The 5,826-nt window shown below is 35.2% G+C and overlaps 1 non-coding gene across 1 annotated transcript; it reads left to right on the top strand.

The window, feature by feature from the left end:
* The first annotated feature begins 1,140 nt into the window (after positions 1 to 1,140).
* LOC148092623 (U6 spliceosomal RNA) lies at positions 1,141 to 1,247 on the top strand. The gene has a single exon (XR_015714975.1). It is a non-coding gene; the product is annotated as a U6 spliceosomal RNA (small nuclear RNA).
* The last annotated feature ends 4,579 nt before the right edge of the window (positions 1,248 to 5,826 follow it).

Raw genomic sequence — 5,826 nt, 5'->3', positions numbered from 1 at the left:
CATGATCCAATTACAGCACCCATCCCTCTGACAGACCCAGCAGCTTGACTCCAGCGTTTGGAAGGACAGTATTGATCTCTTGTCAGAAACCAGTTGCCCGCCTGCAATTGTGCGCGGCTGAACTTTGAAAAGCTATAGCACCCTCTTAAATGATAGGGGCAGTCAGGTTATAGTATTCAGGTACAAAGAGAGGTGCAAAGGCTATCTGCTAAACGCTCTAAACTTGAACAAATCATAACAATATGACAGGCCAATCAGACCCAAGGAGCCCGGCTGCGCTAGCTGGCTGCTGTCTGCGCTAATGGAGAGGCGGCTCTTTGTGTTTAGCGGGATGATCTTCCTTGATGAAAAGGCCACTGCAATTAGCGCATGCTGGTTGGCTGTGCTGGGTGACAGCGGCCTGGATGGCGTAATGGCAGCTGCCAATAACCCAACTTCAAGAAAACAGACAATTAGGCCTTTGATCCTAGCGCCGTCAGTCCCTGTCCTCCAGACCTCGGCTCCGCTTTTCCTGTGAGCCTCGCAAGGGCGATGCCGTACAACTTCACCAAACACAGCAGCTTGGCCAAGAGGCCAGTTACCTTTCCCTCCTGCTTCTGTGCCTGCCCTCCTGGAGGGGAGGGAGAGAGAAACGAAAGAGAGATGGAGACAGATTCTCGGAAAATGTAACAAACAAATATTCCCTGTAAACTAGAGGTTAAAGGGAGCTAATATATGAGCACAATGCTTAACATGCATAATTTTAAAATGCATTTAAAAAAATAAGGTGGTGAAAACAAGATGCTAAACTTTTAGGAGAGCTATCTAATGGCAAGTATTCTAATGTTTGAAGATACGTAGAGTATTGAATGTTAAAAAATTATATCAAAATCCCGTGATAATTAAAGGTTATTTTCAGTTTTTCTTTATTACTTTAGAATGGGATAAAGCGAGATGAAACATTTTAAATACTAGAAGTTACACAAAGCTTATAATGCAGATTAGTTCAGTGTGTTTCATCAAGTGCAGCTCCAGGACAGGTAAATCACTAAGGTAGAAGTAAAACTAGTTACATATTGGATCACACATACATACACATACATGGGCTCGTATACAAAAACAGTCATACGAGGATAGACAAACTCATGATCAGAAACACTGATGTTTGTTTCGGCAGCACATTTATCAAAATCAGAACAGTACAGAGAAAATGAGCCTGGCCCTTGTGCAAAGGTGACAGACAAATGCAGAAAGTGTTCCATATATTTAAATGAATATTCTTTATATAGTCTTTATACCAAATTTAAAACTTTTCTTAACTTTAAAAGTTTTGTTTTCTGAAATAGTTAAACAGGTAATAAGTATTATTAACTCTGAGTAAGCAGGCACTTCAACTGAAACCCAAAAAAATATGTTTATTGCTGACAGTTTATTAAATTATAGATATTGAAAAAAAGAAAAAATTGAGATGATATCAGTCTTAGATACTTTCTAATAGAATGGATATAGTAGCAAAACTGGAAAACTGACATTACATAAATTATAAATGTATGTTTCAAGCAGTCAAATGTTGAAGAACAGTTTGGTATTATTAAAACCTAAAATGGGTACAAAAACTAGGGTTTTAGAAATTAAGAGATTAAAAGCATGAAAAAACAGACTTTGGGAGAACTTTCGAGCAGAAGAAAAATGAGACACAATAATTTCTAAAATAGAAGAAAACACAACCAATGTGCTTCAGAAATACGAACCCTTAATATACTTTTAAAGATACTCCTGTTCACTAGTATGTAAATAAATGGTAATTAAAACACATGATGTCACCCAAATATAAATTGGACAATAAAAATTACTGAGGGTTCAGAGAAGCACACATTCTCTTCTTAATGGGCGTATAGATTGTAGCAGTCTTTTGTAAGGTTAACTCAGAAATATCTATCCAGAATCCGTATACTTTAATTACAATAATTCTTCACTGCACAAAGATTTATATGCAGGAACATTCATTACAGTACTGTTTGTAATGAGAAACAAATGAAAATAACCTGAATATCTAGTAAGAAGGGATCAATTAATAGTATTATGATACCTACATAAAATAGAATAATACAGAGCCAATAAAAAGGAGGTGGGTTTAGCCCGGCCAGGCATGGCTCAGCGGTTGAGCATGGACCTGGGATCCAGGAGATCGGGGTTTGATTCCCAGTCAGGGCACATGCCCGGGTTGTGGGCTCCATCCCCAGTCAGGGGCCTGCAGGAGGCAGCCGATCCATGACTCTCTTATCACTGATGTTTCTCTCTCTCTCCGTCTCCCTTCCTCTCTCTGAAATCAATAAAGGTGTATTTTTTAAAAAAAAGGACATGGATTTAAATAAGCTGATAATTTTCTCCAATATTTAAATATAGTATCAACTTATTTGTATAAAAGCATATACAAAAACAAGCATATCTGTATAGATGCCTGTGTAATTGTACATATATGAATATATATAAGATATTTATATCTACATATATGCTTTAGGTATGTCAACATTTTTAGAAATACAAACAAAAAAACTGGTAATAACATTTACCTATCATGAGTTGGAGATGGTAAAGAAGGTTTATTTTTAATTTATACTTCCTTACATATTTGCAAATATATGTTTTATTTTGATAATTTTTATACTAGTTAATTAAATGTTATTGTATCAATTACCTTTTGCTACCAATATAAAACTAGCTGTGACAGTTGTTCATGGAAGACACTGAGAAGAAAAAAAGTCACATTCCTTAAAATCCTGTATGTTTTGGGATTTGAAAATGTAAAGATAGAACCCCCAAAATTGTTACTCTTCATTTTCTTAGTAAACACTTATTAGGTATCTATTGTAGGTTATTTTATGCTAGTCTGGAAACATGAAAAGTAATTAGTAGTATGCCTGCCCACAAGAATCCCTTGGTCTAGTTGGAAATATTTTAAAGATAAAATGAGTACAATGAGGAAAACTGAGTAGCATGGTAGATAAAAGGCACAGGCGGTTTGTCATACAATAGGTGGAGACACCTCAGGCACAGGATGTCAAGGAACCATTCCTAGAGGATACTACAGGTTTAAGTCTCAGATGACAAATGTGGTCAGCCAAGGGAATACCTAGGCCACAGGATTTGAAGTGCGGAAACCACATGGGCAAAGAAAAAAGGGCTGTTCCACATGATTAATCCTTAGAAAACAAAAAGAATAGCGGTGAAAAATAAATTTGGAGAGGAAAATAAATAATTCAAATGGAAAAAGGGGTGACTAATGACCAATGGATCTGCAAACCTTTCAAATTTCTTCGTCCTTAAGGTAGTATAGAGATGTAGCTGTCGAGGTATATTGAAAAAAAGAGAATCACTTGGACTCCATGTAAAGGAAATAGATTCTTGAGGCCCCCACAAATTCATCAAATTGAACTGATAACCTACATGCATAACAAATGTCCTGGGTGATTTTAATTATCTGACATGTTTGGAAAACATTGATAGAAGTTTACAATATCTATGATGCTATTATCTTTAGCCACAACCTGATTCACCTGAAAAAAAAACTAGCAGGCCAAATAAAAAACTGCATCTTTAAATTTATTTCTACAGTGACAAATATCAAGTTAAATATACGACACAAAATCTTAATTCCACCAAGAACCTATTATGAGATAATTATTAATTTTCTTGACAAGTAAGTAAAAATTATTCTATCCCCTTAAAAGCATCTAGTAGAACAAAGAAAGTTCATACCTCTTATTCATCAGACTTTTCAGTGCAGTTTATTACTAATTCAAATTATAAGATAATATGAACTTATAAAAATTTTACACTAAATGATTCTACTATGAAACTGAGAAAAACAAGCAGACATTTTAAAATTCCTTGAAACTGTTTATTTTTAATTATTCTGTCTTACTCTGTTTTCATAAATTTTTGAATTATTTTGTGACTCTAAATTACATTAAATTTTATTAATATTATTTCCTCTTCTCTTTTGAATAAGTGAGTAACTTCACCAATAACAACTGACTACATTTCAATAGTACCTGTTTCCTATAAGTCTGGAAATACAAATCTCTTAAGGCTAAACCACAGCAAAGAAAGAGAAAATAAATTTCTAGCTTCATTAGAGCCCTCAAGATGGTGAGCTTATTGGTTTGAGTATTATGCTTCTATGGTCTAATTCTAGGCATTGATCTCCTTGTGGATCATTTAACTTTGTTCTGCTCCATTTCAAAACACGGTGGCCTTAAACCTGTTCATCCCTCAAATACCTGTCATTGGTCAGAAGGAAAATGAGGGAAGAGTGTGGGTGGTTTCATAGAAAAGTACACAACTATTCAATTTAATCAAACTCAACTCAATTCAATTGAACAAAAATTTAAAGGATTATATGCCAGGAATATAAAAACATGAACCATAAACTGGAGCTCAAAAGTGTTATAATTTATTAGCAGAGATAGGTATGTAAAGATAAATAATACAGTTTAGTGTAGTAAACATAATAACAGAAATATTTTCAAAGCACAGGATAGTGAGAATTATCTGATGGGAAAGTAGGGAAGAAAATATGTTTATGAAATTATGATAATTCTAAACTATAATTGAGTTTATCAAGTTTATAAGGTAATAGATGAGGTTAATTCTGAGCAGAAAGAGTAGCAGGCCCAACGTGCATTGAAGTGTGCGTGTCAGAAAACTAGCATTTTAGCATTTATCGAGTGTATGTTTTGAGGAAGAGGAGAGACATTCGATTCTACTGAGCCTTTATTCAAATTTTGAGGTATATCATTCTGCTGTGTTCATGCTCCCAATGAAAATCTCCCAGATTCCTCTCCTACCCATTGAATCTCATGCTTCTAGAGAAAAAAACATGCAGAGGGACCATGTTGAGTAAAATTACATTATTTATAACTGTAAGGTTCCCTGATAAGCTGTGTTGGTTAAAGAACTTTTAACTTAAAACCTATTATAAAATCCATCCTGATGCAACCGTAATAGGCAATTATAAGCTTTTTCCAATTAAAAAATAATAATAATGGGGTAAAAAAAATCACAAAATACAGAGAAAATTACACAGTATGTTTTTCCATAAGACTTTGAGTTGCTTGTTTAAACTATCCACTTATGACTTTTTCCCTACATCTCACCTTGGTTTTTGCCTGGATTCTACATCATACCTTCCTCTGAAAAGAGATTATGATGCATGTAAGTTAACAATGGCCATGTAAAAACTCTCCTTAATCAGTTGGTCCTCTAAAAATAACATTTATTAACCCTGTCACTATAATGTTTTTGTGTTTATAACAATGGGTACCTAACTTGGGAAGTTCTTTGAGGGTGAAAAGGTCAATATTCCCAGCTTTTGGTTCTCTTCTTAATCTAATTGGCTTTGTAGGAAAACAGGTTTGCTATGGTAACTTGGAGACCTTGCATATTACCACACAGACCACATAGGCAATGCTTGACCACCATCAGACCCAGGTTTCGGTGGAATGTCCTGCAATTCTTCCTGAAGCAAAGGTAGACATCCTGATAAATGTCTGTTGCATGCAGTTTTGCATTTATATTTTATAGCAGATTTCTACAAGACCATATCTCATTCATATTATTAGTTTCAGTAGCATGCAGGTCTACCTTGCCCCCCTTTTAAAATACAGCTGCCAGTTTCTGTGTGCATCGATAAATGTCTATGTAAGTAATAAACTTTGTGGATTCCTTTGGGCCCATTGTCTTCTCACTGGCTGAATCCACAGAAGTGTAGCAAGTAAACCTAGCAGCTGCCACCATGGTACAGTTCATGGTTCAAGGGGTGCTTGATCACTCTACAGACTTAAC

Source organism: Miniopterus natalensis, chromosome 8 (genome assembly GCF_054644295.1).
Source record: "Miniopterus natalensis isolate mMinNat1 chromosome 8, mMinNat1.hap1, whole genome shotgun sequence".
In the NCBI taxonomy this organism is placed as follows: domain Eukaryota; kingdom Metazoa; phylum Chordata; class Mammalia; order Chiroptera; family Miniopteridae; genus Miniopterus; species Miniopterus natalensis.
The sequence above is the reverse complement of the archived record's forward strand: the minus strand, read 5'-3'. Positions and strand labels throughout refer to the sequence as shown.